Source organism: Carettochelys insculpta, chromosome 8 (genome assembly GCF_033958435.1).
Source record: "Carettochelys insculpta isolate YL-2023 chromosome 8, ASM3395843v1, whole genome shotgun sequence".
In the NCBI taxonomy this organism is placed as follows: Eukaryota; Metazoa; Chordata; order Testudines; family Carettochelyidae; genus Carettochelys; species Carettochelys insculpta.
In genome coordinates, this window is record NC_134144.1 from 40,542,809 (window position 1) to 40,557,277 (window position 14,469).

The 14,469-nt window shown below is 42.9% G+C and overlaps 1 protein-coding gene across 3 annotated transcripts in view; it reads left to right on the forward strand.

The window, feature by feature from the left end:
* Window positions 1-11,038: 11,038 nt before the first annotated feature.
* COBLL1 (cordon-bleu WH2 repeat protein like 1) overlaps window positions 11,039-14,469 on the forward strand; it is a 115,597-nt gene continuing 112,166 nt past the window's right edge. For 2 of the 3 annotated variants that reach the window (XM_075001608.1, XM_075001609.1), the window contains exon 1: window positions 11,039-11,143. The gene's annotated coding sequence lies outside the window, so the exon portion shown is untranslated. Of the gene's footprint in view, window positions 11,144-11,995; window positions 12,065-14,469 lie in introns of those variants that run through there. The other variant, XM_075001610.1, reaches the window with a different exon arrangement.

Here is a 14,469-nt window from a genome sequence, read left to right on the forward strand (position 1 = left end):
TGCCCTGCATGGAAGCCAGAGGGAATCCAAGAGAATCCAAGAGATGCCTATGTCATCTGTGGATCATGTGGAGACCATGTAAATGGCACACATAGTTTCTGGGGAAGGTAGACCCCTGTTTATTTTCTTCAGGTGACCGACTCTGCCATACAGTAATCTGGACTTAGAGCATAGTAAAAGAGTGAATTATTTGTTTTACAGCCTTTCTACAACCAATCTCTTATAGTAGATAAGATATATTCATGGTGTTTTATGGCAATGAATTAACAGCTAGGTGAACTGAATGGCATTGCTGAGACTACCATTGTGGATTAAATCCCTACTTTACCTTAAGGCCCATGTGAAACTTTGGTACCATATAACAAACATGTAAGGCTCCTGGGCTTATTCTGGTTACCACAGTCATGTAATGAGCTAACATTGTACATAACCAATCTTCAAACCAGAGACCAGTTGTCATGGGGACAAAGAGCATAGAAAAACATTGCACTGCATGTCCTTAATATCTATTTTTTGCTTATGCATCTTGACACATTTTTACATAATTAATGTAATATGACAATAAAGCAGTCTGTTACCTCAGCAGGTATTAAAATCATCTTGTTTTACTGTATAGGAGCAGATACCTTTCACTTGATGTAGTTCACTAGGAGTGCATACTGGGTTCTGATTTTAGAAGCCAGCAGTAACCAGTCAGAAGAACATCAGTATGTAAGTAGCAAGGCCTGTCATGCTTACCTATATTTAACAACCCCGTGCCTATGGGGTTTGTTCTGTAATGAGGAAAAGACACAACATGTAACAATTTCTAAAACCGCAAAGGCAATGAGATACCTACCTCTCATGGGGTTAAGGGCGTTACATGTCTCACCTCCTCTTGTGACTTTTGAAAAGCTCGCCTAGGCTTGCCATCATAGAAGTATCTGCACTGAGATTCACTGGAAGTTTGTTGTTTTCAATCCAGTGTACAAAAAAGCCTTTGATTTATGAGATAAATGGGCCTCTTTTATGTATTTATTATTATAGAGCCCCCAGGCCTCAGTCAGACTAAGCCGCAGGAGTGGCTGAACATTGTTTTCTTATGAAGGCTATGGACCATTCCATTGCTTCTGTCAGGGACAGAGCAGGATGTTATTTCAACCCTTTTTAATTTCTATCTTTAAACAAAAAATAATAAGGAAACATGCAAATTAAAAGTACAGACTTGAAGCCTGATTTAAAGAGGTGCAGATTGAGTGGGTGTCTTGGGTGTATAGGACCTCTGAAAACTCATGCCCTTATTGTCAGAATGTTTTCTCTTTGCACAAGGCAGAACTATTGGTTTCCTCTGGACAGTAGCTTTTAGTCTTGCTGTGACTGAGATTGAATGAAATATATCCTAGACTCCTGCTTTTGTCTTTCAAATGATACTTCAACCTGGCCACAGACAAAGCCCAAGGACATACCAACTAAAAATGGCACCAGACCAGAATTACAGAGAGACTTGCTCGGCAAGGTAGAATGGGGTCCAGCTCCATGCCCCCTGTAAGAGGGTAGGGCCTTGAATGGAGGGGCCACAGAGCATGACACACAGTGCACTGATTTACAGGGCCTGGGGCAGCTGCCCTCTCACCACTCTTGGTGACCCACCAGACCCAGCCATAACCAGAGATGGCAAACCTTTCGAAACATCTTATTTCAACAATCTATAATCTGCTAAACCCCCTTTTTTATTCTATGAGGTCGTGCTTCTTCACTTTGAATGGTCTCATACAATGTGTTGGCTACTTATGCAAAACAATCAGTTCCACCTTCTTTTTACCTGCAAAGCACTACCTTTCCCAGGCCTAACTTTGAAAGATTTTCTCTTTCACTAACAGAAGATGGTCCAATGTTACTTCAGCACCTTGTCACTCACATAATAAAATAACATTGCTGGATGCATGTAACCTTCAAATATGCACTAAAATCGTGCCTTTGTAAATTATTAGACTATACAATGGACTTTTTCAATAATTTGCATTCATGAAGACACAAACTAATGTTAATTTACCCAGGGTGACTGGTGAAGGGGGACCAATGGGCCACCAGCCATATGACACACCCCCAGTCCGTGGAAGGACAACCCACCTCGGCACTAGGTCCAGACTCTCTGTGCCCTTGCTCTGCCCCCTACTCAAACTCTGACCCCATTCCACCACTTCTCCTCCCTGCAACTGAAGCTACGTGTAAATTCAAGTGGCATAAGGCTGACATGACTAAATTTGATCCATTCCCCTATTAAAGGTTGAACCTCTCTGACTGAACCTGCCTAGTGCTGGATAAGAGAATTTGCTGGTTGACAGATCAATATTTTCTAGCACATTGCCAATACTTCCGCTGCTTACTGGGTTCTTAGATGACATTTGGGGGTAAATTACAGCAAAATAACAGCACAGAACAGTGAGAGTCAGGACTGGTGGCTGTAAACAAACTTTATGACACTATGAAAAACTTTGCCACACCCATAATAAGTGGTCGCCTGGCTACCTAAAATCATGCCAGATTACGGAGTTTGCTGGCTGAGAGTGTTCTGGATCAGAGAAGTTCAACCTGTATAGAAATACCTGTAGAACTGGTGACTGACTTAGGTGCCTTTTGAAAATATTGGGTGAAATCCAGACCTGTTCAAATTAATGGACAGGTTTACATTTAAGTCAATGGGACCAGGAGTTCACCCATCACATTAGATATAACTGCCTGTGTTGGTGGAATGAATAGAAGAGGAGTTACTGCAAAACATATTCAAGGATGCTCGTTTAAAATTGCTATTCCTATGAAAAAATATTTTTTCCTAAATCTTACAGGTGAAATGATAACAGTTTTGTCCAACTCTTTAGATCTCAGACTGTGCCATATTTTGATATTCTTTATCTTGTTTACCATATAGAATTTTATGTTTATCTAAGATCTAATTTGTAAATAGCATCCTCATGGCAGAGCATATTTTTGAAGAATAACTATTAAAGACACACCAAATGAGTTTTGGACCACTTTTTCATATACTCCAAATAACATCTTCTGGAGCAATCCTAGCTGTTATATAGTATATAACCCATTTCCTTTCAGATATGTATTACTCTGTCATCCTTGCTCTAATTTGTTTTTAATAGAAAAGGCTTAAATTGGTTATTTTATAGAAAAAGAGATGAGAAAATGGTTTAAATTTATATATGGTATTGTATTGTATTTTCAGCTAAAATAATAGTTTTCCATGGAATTAGGTGCTTAGAATGTTAGAGAACTAGTATTTCAGATTCAGATTCTTAGTTCTATCTTAGGGTTTCATGTTTAGACAGGAATAATAGTTGCTTGGTAAGTCTGAATCATTTTGCTTCCCATTCTGCAAGTTGGCTTAAATTTAGTTTCCTGAGAAAGGTCTGACACAGCTGATCAAAGGAACCAACCATCAGTGAATGTTTTGAGGAGTGCCTGCTATTTAGGGCAGCCTCTGAATCTCGATTCATGGGTGAGGGAGCAGCTGGATTTGTGTACCTATTTATATAATCTCTTTCTTTTGGTCGAAGGCACCAAGAATATAGAAAGTGTGCCTTTAAAAATTATTTATAAATCTAAATAAAATCAAATAAAGCTGTGGTGCACATGAACGTGGTGATGCAGGAATCTGAGTCAGCAGTCACTCTGTTCTGGAAAGTACAGATCTTGTTCTAGGCTGTGGAAACTATGACCAATGTGTATATTTATGATTACCCCGATGCTTCTCTCTCTAGCCCAGAGACTTCTATTACCAAGCTATTCCTGTATCTACTAAGAAAGCCATATTCTCTAGCCTCTTTGAAGCATCTGCTTCTTCTCTTCTAGCCTTGTTCTTGGCTTGCTGTGAAATTTGTTGTTGATAAGCAGAAGTAGTTTCCTTTGCTGCTTGAAGTTGTTTCTGAGGTATCTTAAAAACTTACAAGGGATTCTCACCCATTTTTTTATTTCCAGTCTCTCTCAAAAGTCAACATTTTGCAATATTCTGTGTTATAGCAGGTCTGGATGCTTTCATGGGGCACCTTGTGTTCATCTACAAGGGACTGTGTTGCAGGGTCTGGAGTAAAAGGGTATAAATTACAGTGACTTGGGGAACTGCGAATTGTGGTATGTGTGTGGCAGAGTCTGCCTTATATGATTGTACTGGACCCAAAACCATTATGCTAGGCCCTGCCTGGATGTAAAAACAAGAGAGGAAACTGAGTTCTATAGATTAGGTTTGAAAGGTAGTTGAGAAAAAACATTCTCTGGTTTGCTTATGTCAGATTTAGTGACAGGTCTACACTTAAACTGCCACTATAGCATTTCACTGAAGAAGCTGCCACACTGTTGAGAGAGTTTATCTTGTCAGTATAGTTAGTCCATCTCTGAAAAAAGGTGATAGCTACATCAGTCAGAGAAGCCCTCCCAACAGCATAACTTTATATACTGGGATTTAAGGTCAGCATTGCTCAGGTGATTTTTCATACCCATGGAGGGAGGTAGTTATAATGATGTAAAGTAATGTAGGTCTAACCTCAGAAGTATTAACTCAAATTGATATCAAATAAGCCAAAGTCTCTCAAGGCACATTCTTCCCATGAAATGTCAAAAATGGTACATTCAAATATGCAAAAGAAAAAGTACAAGCTATCAAGCATGACTCCTCTGTTGCTCCAAAGCACAACTCCCTGTCTTAGCTCCTAGGTAATTCAAGCTCCTCACTAGGAGAGTAACACCCTACTTTTAAATAGTTTAGTCTAAACAGACTCAGGTGTACTTAATTAGCTGTTAGCTGGTAGTATTTTTGGGAACCCTAATAGCAATTAAAACCCATAACCCAGGTTTTGGTCTGACTGTAATATGGCCTAGTTTTTGAGTCCCATCCAGGCCCAAATGCCCTGTTTCATTCTGCTGGACAGCACTGCCAGATTCTCGTCTGTGCTCTTGGTTACTGTGTGTATGCTGTCTGAACAAGACTATTCCTGGGGAAATTCTGCACTAAAACATTAAAAGTCTGCACACAATATGTTAAAATTCATCTCTCTGGACTGCATGATTGTCATAACCAAGAGAGTCTCTCCTGTGATAGGGTAGATTTGCTAAATGCACTCGTGAACCTAGAATTTGCAGTGTACCAACTGAACTGTATCAGGGCTTTGATTGTTTGCAGAGGGAGGGTGTGGCTTTCATAGGCAATGTTGTGTACAATCAGCAAGCACCTCATGTCACATGATCTTGCTTTATATGTGTGTCAGTTAAGTAATACCAGCATGAAAAAAAGCTATGAAGATGGAAAGTAGCAGAATCTGGCAAACGTACATGCAGGCCACACGTAGAATCCCAATGAGTTTCATCTGGCCTGTAGGTTGCCCACTACTGTTCTAACCCTCCCCACTGTCCCCATGTATCCTTACACTCCCACTCAGCCATCCCTCTTTCTCCATCCCTGCCTCCCTTCTCCACCCCCTCAGCCTCTCCCTCCTCATGTGTCTCTGCTGTCACCCCACTAGCTCTATCCCCATCTGTCTTCCCCCACTAGCCCTTCTGAATCCCAATTTTGAGGAGTAAAGGGACTTGAAGTTGCCCAGGCACTTTGAAGTATTGGCGGGTTAGCTGCAGCTACATGCGAGCCGGCATTTTGAAGTTTAAAACTTCGATGTTGCAGCGGGGGACAATTAGCTTAATACAGTGCTGCATATGCAGTGCAGCGCTTCATTAGTAATCTCCCAACACCCTACTTACCATGCTCCTTTCGACGTAGGGAACTGGTGTAGACACAGCCTGTGAGATTTCAGACTAAGATATCTAAAATAATGTAATTTACAATTTAAAAATCCCATGATTGTGAAATTGACCAAAATGGACCATGACTTTGGTAGAGCCCTAGTAATCCACCTCTTTTAGAGGTGGTTGTTAGGGTGATGGAAGAATTTTTTCACTGACCTAGTGCCTAGATGTCAGGGGCAACATGCGAGGGGAGATGGTGGGAGCATGTGATACCCCTCCCAATGCCATGGGCAGGAGGGACAAAGGCACAGAGTCTCTGGCCACCCCAGGGGACGAGTGGGTGTTGGGGGGGCTAGTGCCAGCATCAGGGGTAGGTTCCCCCTACACTCACAGGCAGCAATGTTTGTAAGTGGAGGAATGTGGCTTGGCTTCCCTGGCTCCCAGCCATGTTACTCAGGAGAGGGGTGGGACCCCCTCCCCACACTCACCAGTGGGATGAGCAGCAATGCAGCTCAGAGCTGGGGGAGCAGAGTGAGCTTGGTCCATGTTGCTCTGCTTCCCCCTGCTGCCACTTGTGAATGCAGGGGGGCCAACCACTGCTGTTGGCACCAGGCCTCTCAAGCTGAATCAAGCAGGAGTTAGGGGGAAGAGGCAGGGCAGGAGCAGTGGGGGGCAGTGTCTTGGCCCTCCCTCAGGCTGGGGTGGTGCAGAGAGGAGTCATATAGGCGGCAGTCTAATGGGCAGTGCCCCTCCTGCGTTCTTCCTCACCAGCTGCCCCTGCCGGAAGTTAAGATGGCTTAACTATATTGGCAACATAGATTCCTCACACCCCTAATGACATAGCGATAGGGTGCCCATCTGTTCTGTTTTGAGCAGGGCAGCCCCATAGTTCAGGCACTATCCCAGTGTCCCGATTTATTTTGCCAAAGGGGCTAAATGCCTCATATTGCACTTTTTTTACCTTTACAGGTGTCTGCCCCTGGTTCTGGCTCCCCATGGCTGGGGTAGCTGGGAGCTGAACCTGCACGGGGGTGCAGCTGCTGGAGCTTTGCTGGCAGAGCAGCAGCCCAGTTCCCAGTCCCCAAGTCATGGGGCAGTTGAGAGCTGCAGCTGCTCCCCACAGTCCCCCCAAGAGGGTGGCAGCCCCCACAAGGCAGCCCCCACCTGATGCCCAGGGTGGGTGACCATCCGTCCCATTTTGGCTGGGACAGCGTCATTCCCCCATGTCACATATTTGGCTGGGGGGAGATATGGTGACCCTACATAGCTATGCCAATGCAGATCAACCCATACCCTCATAGAGAGAGAGAGAGAGAGAGAGAGAGTGTAACAGGATGAAGCGGGAAGGGACTACAACAGAGTACAATACAAACAGGAAGACAATTTGTTTTATTCCTGGCTGTACTTCTAGCTACCTGTGATCCTGAACAAACTTGGCTCATTTTTTTCATTTGCAAAAGATAAAAATAGCAATTGTTAACTACTTTTCAAACTAATGACTCTTAACAAGTATACAATTTGAGTGATCTGAGCAATAGATACTCCAGAAATGCATACTAGTGCTATTATACATGCACAGGTGAACTCATGAATAAAGGGTGCAATATTTTTCATCTAAGACCCTAACAATTTAGATGGGTGCACCAAAATGTGTTCCCATACTTATAGTAATGCTTTCAGGCACTGTTTGCATAAGTATTGATGTTCTCTAAAACACCCACCCAGGTACTGGAATTCATCTATGATAAAAGGCAACTCTTTAATAGGATGCTATGCCATACAAGCTGACTGGCTAGTCTATAGTAAAATCAAGTATTAATTATGTTTTGCATTGGTAAGCAAAAATAAGGGCCTACAACAGACCTATAAATTGTTCAATATTTTGCGATTCTACTGGGATGCAGAAGTTTTACTTTTTATATCCTTTTCCACCATACTGAGAGAATAAGGCAGTTCTGCTTTCCACCTCATTTAGTAATACACCATAAAATTAATTGAACATAGGAAATGCCCTTCTCTTTCATGCTCCACTCCCCCATTGCACAATACTATTCAAAACAGGCATTGTACTAAATATATATTTATGTTAGTTGAGAATGTAAAGTTGGTATGGTTAATGATCTCAAAATCAAGAAATGACAATATAAAAGTTAGAGAGACAAGGTGGGTGAGGTTATATCTTTTATAGCTAGTCCAAAAAGATACAGTCCCACCCACCTTGTCTCCCTAATATCTTGGGACTGACATGGCTGCAATACTACCCACAACATTAAACTTACAAATACAAATAAATGTTAAAAGAAATAAATTTTACATAGACTTTTTCCACTTTGTGAATGGAATAAAGTGAAAAAAGTTGTGTTCTATTTGATTATTTTTAAAATAGCATTCACCACTTGTGGCACTGGGCACAACTGCATGAAAATTATACCATATATTACATTTCTAAAGCCCCTTTCATTCCAAAGTGTTTACATACAGCATCACTGGACTGCGGTCACCTCTGGGGCGAAGGAAAGCAACCACCAACATACTGACCAGTGGCTGGGTGGAGGTGTGGATATTAATTAGAAAAAAAAACCCAATGAAACCTGGACAACTACCTACTGTTACAAAAAGTGCCACAGGGTTTTGGCTATTTATTCAGAACAGCTAGGAAGTTCTTTTTATTAACAGGGTTTTGGCTATTTATTCAGAACAGATAGGAAGTTCTTTTTATTAATTTCAGCTCTTTATGAAAGACCCACTGTCAGAAAACTTCATGGAACTTTGTGTACCTACCTGAGAAGGATGAACTTTTGCTTACAATAGAAACTGGTACAAGTAATCCCTAGTGACGAAAGGTAACACTGACAATGGTCAGAACTCTCACCTGATAGTACTTTTAAAAACTACAGTATGCCAGGACTTGTCACATGGGTTAACGCTTTTGAGTAAATGATGGTGTTACCTCAGAACATAGTAACAGAGAGGTAAAAAAGTCATTGTGACAGGTATACAACTAATGATCTCACCACTTTAGTAAACAGTAGCTTCCAAAATCAGTTAGAGAAAGTGAAAAGGCTTGTCTTAAACTGATTGTTTTATAGTAAAAGAGTTCATTGTCAGGGATAGAATTAACCTACCCTGCAGGCCTCTAGCCTGGGGTATGCTGTGCTTTTGATTAACATCCATAGGTTCCAAAGGAAGGAAATTTGGAGAGTGAGATGGGAAGCAGTGTTTCTGCTATTCTTGCTGGCTTGGGTTCCCGAGTGAACTCTTTCCTCCTTGACAAGTATCTCCCATGCAGGGTTCAAACTACTGGAGTACAGCACTGACGGTGGTTTCCTTATGTTTCCCCCAACCCCTTGTTGCTTATGAAAGCTTATGCTAATATAGCTTTGTTTCTATCTGTCATTACTGAGTTTCTGTCACTGTCATGAACAAGTGATTCAGTAGATGGCAATGTTTTAAAAAAATTCATACTGAACCAAAGTTTTAGAACACTGTTAAGTATGGCAGTATGCAATGAGACATAACATTAAATGAGACATAAGACAGAGTTTCTGACTATTTTGGTGGTGTGACTGAAAAGCCCATTAAATTTGCTTAAGAGCAAGCACTTTTACATCACTTTGCCATATTTTAATTGTGCTCATTATTCTGCCTATCTAAACCATCTAAATTATTGATGGGATATGGTAGTCTTCACTTTCACTAAGCCTTTGAACAGCTATTATTTTACATCTCAGAAGTAGTATGGCCCAGTTGATGGCTGCACCCAAGAATTACCAGGCAAGTGTATTAGCTTATTTTGTATTGGGTAACCTATAAGGTCATCCTAGACTGAATGTGGAAATCTGACTGCATCTGAGTCATTTGGGCACTATTCCAGAGATAGAGCAGCTAAATGGTCTGGTAAGACTTCTAAGTCTTCAAAGAAACCCAGGAGGGAAGGCATTTGGCGATTTGAGGGGGTCATCAGAACTGTTAAAAATGACTGAAGGAGACAAGTGGGGAAAGAGACTTTCATATGCATTCCTGGATCACGCTTCAACGGGTTTACTGGATGCTATTTCTCAGCAGGCTGCGCTGTGGAAGCTCATATGATTAACCATAATTTTTCTGTGTGGGACAATGAGATAGGCTAGGTGGGTGTGCCCCATGATATTATATGATTATACAGGACAGGGGTAATCTGACTGATCAGGCAGTTTTGGGCCTAGGTACTCTTTATAACCAAGTGAGAGGACAATTAAGAAAAACAGCCACAGTGAAAAGGAAAGCATAACATATTCAATGTCTGTTACAATATTCCTAACAGAATAATCATTTGATACAATGTAAGATTCCCAGTTTTGCTACCACTCAAACTAGTTTGTTGCATTGCCAAAAGTGAAAAGTCAAAGAAAAAAGGAAGTGTTACATTGTAAACTTCATTTTAATAAAGAATTATATTTTATTGTGCTGTTAAAACCCTCTCTATGGGTTAGATATTCACAATACAGGACTAGTGCAGGCACTGCACTGTTGGACCTGTTTAGTCACACACTGAAGGCCGCAACGGAGCAAATCTGTGAGATAAACCAGGTTAAAGTGTTGTCCTGTCAGGACACAAACAAAATGGAAACATTTCCCCGAATCTGTTGTAGAACAATAGCTGCTACTTCCAAGAATCGGGGCGAGGGGATGACACAAATGTGATTAAACTGACAACGTTCCTTCACAAGGCCCTATTGAAATTGTCTGAAGTTTTAGATTTAGTTCGGCGCCTGAGTTTTGGTGAAGCCGGACGCTGCGCTGGGTCGGGTCATGAGTAGAAGCAAATCCGCCCTCCGGCTTGTATTTGCACAGCAGCAAGAAGGAACCTGCCAGGTGCTTTCCGACTAATCAGTTTCAATTTTGCCCGCCTTGCGTCTAATTGTCATTGTGCCCGGCCTGAAAGGACCGAAGGGAGGAGGGGCGCAGAGGGGAGAGCGCGGCACCGCAGACTCCCAGCCTTGCGGTCCTGCGGCGCGAGCCGAGCAGGCAAGGATGGGGCGGATGGTTGGTAGAAAGGGAGGGATCATTGGCTATACCCGCAGCGTCTCTCTCGGGAACAGCCCCCTCCCGCAGGTGGCAGCCGACCCCGGCCCCTTGCTGGTGGTGCTCCGCCTCTCTCGAGCCTTTTCCCCACCTGCAGCGCTCTCGCCGCCTGCCCGCCCGCCCTAGCGGTGGGAGCGGGGAAGCGGAGCCCGTAGCAGCGGCTCAGGCGCTGTGCTGGGGAAAGAGGAAAATTCCAGCGCCAGGCAGGCCAGCCCTGCCCCCGCCTCCCAGCGCAGGGCGAGCCAGAGGCTGCGCCGGCCGGCCGGGCTCAGGGGCAGCGCTGGGAGAGAACGAGCCGCAGCGACTGCGGCGGCCCGCGGGGGTAGCTGGGGGCCGCTCCAGGACGCTGTGTTCCAAGGTGCGGTTTGTACGGCGGGCCGGGTCGCCGCGCGGTGGGTGGGGGGGAAGCAGCGTGTGTGCGGGGGCACGGCTGGCCGGGATGGGGGAGCCCTTTGCAAACAGGTGGTGGCGGCGGGGGGGGGGGGGGGTGCCGAGGAGCCGAGCCAGCTCAGAGCCCCAGCCCAGCTAAGCGAGTGGACAGCCGCGCGGGCGGGCAGCGGCAGCCCTCCCTCCCGGTAATTCCAGCTCCTCGTGTGTGCGAGGGCCCCGCTGTGTGCCGGAGCCGCCGCCCTCTGCCGCTGGCTAGCGGGAGCGTCTGCTTGCTGCGGCCGAGCTGCCCCCTAGCGCGGGAGCCCGGCTTGGGACGTGGAGGTTGCGCTGACTGGGAGGGGGCAGGGTACGTAAGCGCAGGCAGCACCTGGCAGGGCACGTCCCTCAGCCTCCGCAACGTGCAGTTCAACAAAGGGCCGTTGTGGAGCCAGCCCTGAAAGGTAATACCTGGGCAGGACTGCGGGGCTAGGCAGCCCGGGCTCTGTGACTCAGCGGGGGCAGCAGCTGTGACTCTGACTGGCGGGGCGACTGTGCAACCCAGGGCAGTGTTAGGGGACCAATGCAAGAGAGCAAAGCAATGCTTCGGAGAGCGCTGGTTGGCTGGTAGCTCCAAAGCGCCTGGGTCTCTCGGCTTTAACTTTTCACTTTCCAGCCCCCAGGGCGCTGCCACCTGTGGAGTGCATGTGATGAAATGTCACCTGAACAAACAGGCTGGTTGTATTGAGCATTTGTGGCACGAGATTGGGCGAAAAGCTAGTTTGTGGGAAAGTTTTTCGTAAGATTTAGCTGGCAAGGAAAGGCACTGACCTTGTCAAGAGTATGAACCAGAGAATCAGAACTGTCATATACTCTTCTTTGCCTGCTCATGGAATGTTATTCTGCCTTTGAGGTAAACAACATTTTAAGCAAATGACTGGATAAGTCAGCTGTGTGTGTCCTTGTACTCTGTGTTTGAAAAAACCCCACAAGCTCCTTGGAATTATTTAGTGGGTGAGGCTCTAATTTTCTCTTGAACATTACTGAAAGGAATTTCTTTTGAAGCAAGTCAGAACCTGTTTATTCATTTCATTGTCTGTGTGCACATTGGCACTAGACTAGAAAATTCTCAGGACCCCAAAACTTTAGTTAGAGTGCTATTTAACAAATGTTTAATTCCTCACTACTCTTTGGAGCTCAAGCTTTGCAGTAATATGCTCGTGTATGAGAGCTAGGAAATTAACTAGAATAATGTGAAAATGGGCCCATGGGAAATGCAAAAGGTATGCAAAGAGCATACTGTGTGTGTTAGGGGGGTGGAACTAAATCCAGTTTTTAAACTTCTGTTTTAATATTCTAAAATATTTTAGTGTCACAGATAAGAAGCCTTTTGTTTTGTATTTTTCTTGATGTTGCTGATAAGAAATACCAGTGGTTCAGACCAGTTATGTTGTACTTGTTTTCAGTTTTGTGTTGTTTCTAATGCTGTAAAACTAATAATTTGGCATTTTTTGCCTATCTTCCTTTCTTATCTGTATAGTTAAACTCATGAACTATACTGTTTTTTTCCTCTAAAAATTTAAGTGGTAAGTGTAGTAATACTGTACAATACATGGAAGTAGTGTATACTTTTTTGTAAACAAGACTGCTCTCAAACAGAATTCCCTTTGTTTTGGGGTGTTAGGGAGCTAAGAGGAATTGGCAATATGAAACAGCAAAAAGGGGAGGGGAGGGACTGCAGGTGTTTAGCACCACTGATTATCAGGCCATTAAGTTCTGAAGTAATACAAAAACAGTGAAGTAAATTGTAAGTGAACACCTGTATCAACATAAACACATTTTGGAATGTGAGACTGTACATGGGAATACAATCATTTGATATATGATTGTTAGATTAGCAGAAGAAAATTAAATTTGGACTTATAAATATGTTTCGAGTCCCATTATGTCCACTTGGTAAATTGAATCTGTTGGGAATGGGTATTATGGCCTTGTACTATTTCTATACTTATAAGGTAATCTACATTTAAAAGACAAGTAAACAGTTCATAGAGGTAGAATGAAAGGGTTATTTCTTGTGATTTCAAAACTTTGGGCATGCAAATCAAGATTGTTCGAGGAAAAGAGCAAGTACATAACAATAATGCAAGAACATAAGTGCTTCTGAAATCAAGTTTTTTTTAATTTAACTTTTAAAAGATGTGAGTTGATGCCATTTAAGCTGTTTATAGTTTTCTTAGGTCTGAAACAAGTCATATTACTATTAACTTAAGGCTTGATTTTCAGTTGTCATACTTTTGCTGGAAATCAGTAAAATAGGCCCCCCCCTTTTCTTTTTTTTCTTAATACCTCTTAAGAATGTCTGTCAGCAAGTGTATTTCAGTTGCTAAAATGTAGCTAATAAAACTTAACTCTGTTTAGTCCTGGGGGCATATTTACAGGCAATGTATCACCTTTTAAGTAATTGTTACTTTGAAAATTAATGTGATTATTTTCCTAACTCATTATTACTGGATCTAACTAATAGCACTTTTAACTATTTCCTGAAGATGGTCTGAGTTTGCTGATCAAAGCACTGAGTCTGAAACACATGTGTTTGCACAGTTAATAGTTAATGTAGCTCTTTTTGACTATCTGGTGAAAGAAAACACTGTTCCAACTTAACTGGTAATTTTTTGAAATAAGGACTGCAGAATCAGGTCTTACACAAAAAGTGTAAATCCTTGCTTATATCTGAATCAACCTATTTCCCTAGTGAAGACCTAGCCTCTCTAGTCTCACATCAACCTGCCTTACTCCATGCCATAGCATTGGAGTACAGGGGTTGACTGCTGACCCCAGAGAGATCAATTTTGCAGCATCTTCACCAGATATGCAAAATCAAACTCCAGAAGATGAATCATCAGTGCGTCAATCTTTTGGTAAGTATAGACAAGCTCTTGATTACCAAATGATAGTGACAGCATTTTTCTTACTCATATAGGCAGGTGGACTTAAACGATGGTGCTAACTAAAAGGGCTTAACAACAGTCATTGGTAATAAAATGCCGTTTTAAATGGTCTCTAATGAAATTGCTGGACAAATCTACTGATAAATGTCAGCATTTAGCACTGGCTTTCTAAACTCTAAATCTAATAAATACCATTTAAACCCCTTAATTCTAGAAAACTGTTAAGGGTATTTTTTTTTTAGGTTGGAAATTTACATGGTTTTGCACTGCTGTAATGGTTTACACTTATCTATTTACATGAGCTTTTTTCTTTGGAGTTTGCCATCATTATGAGCTTTGGGGGAAGTAATCCCCCAAATAATCTCAT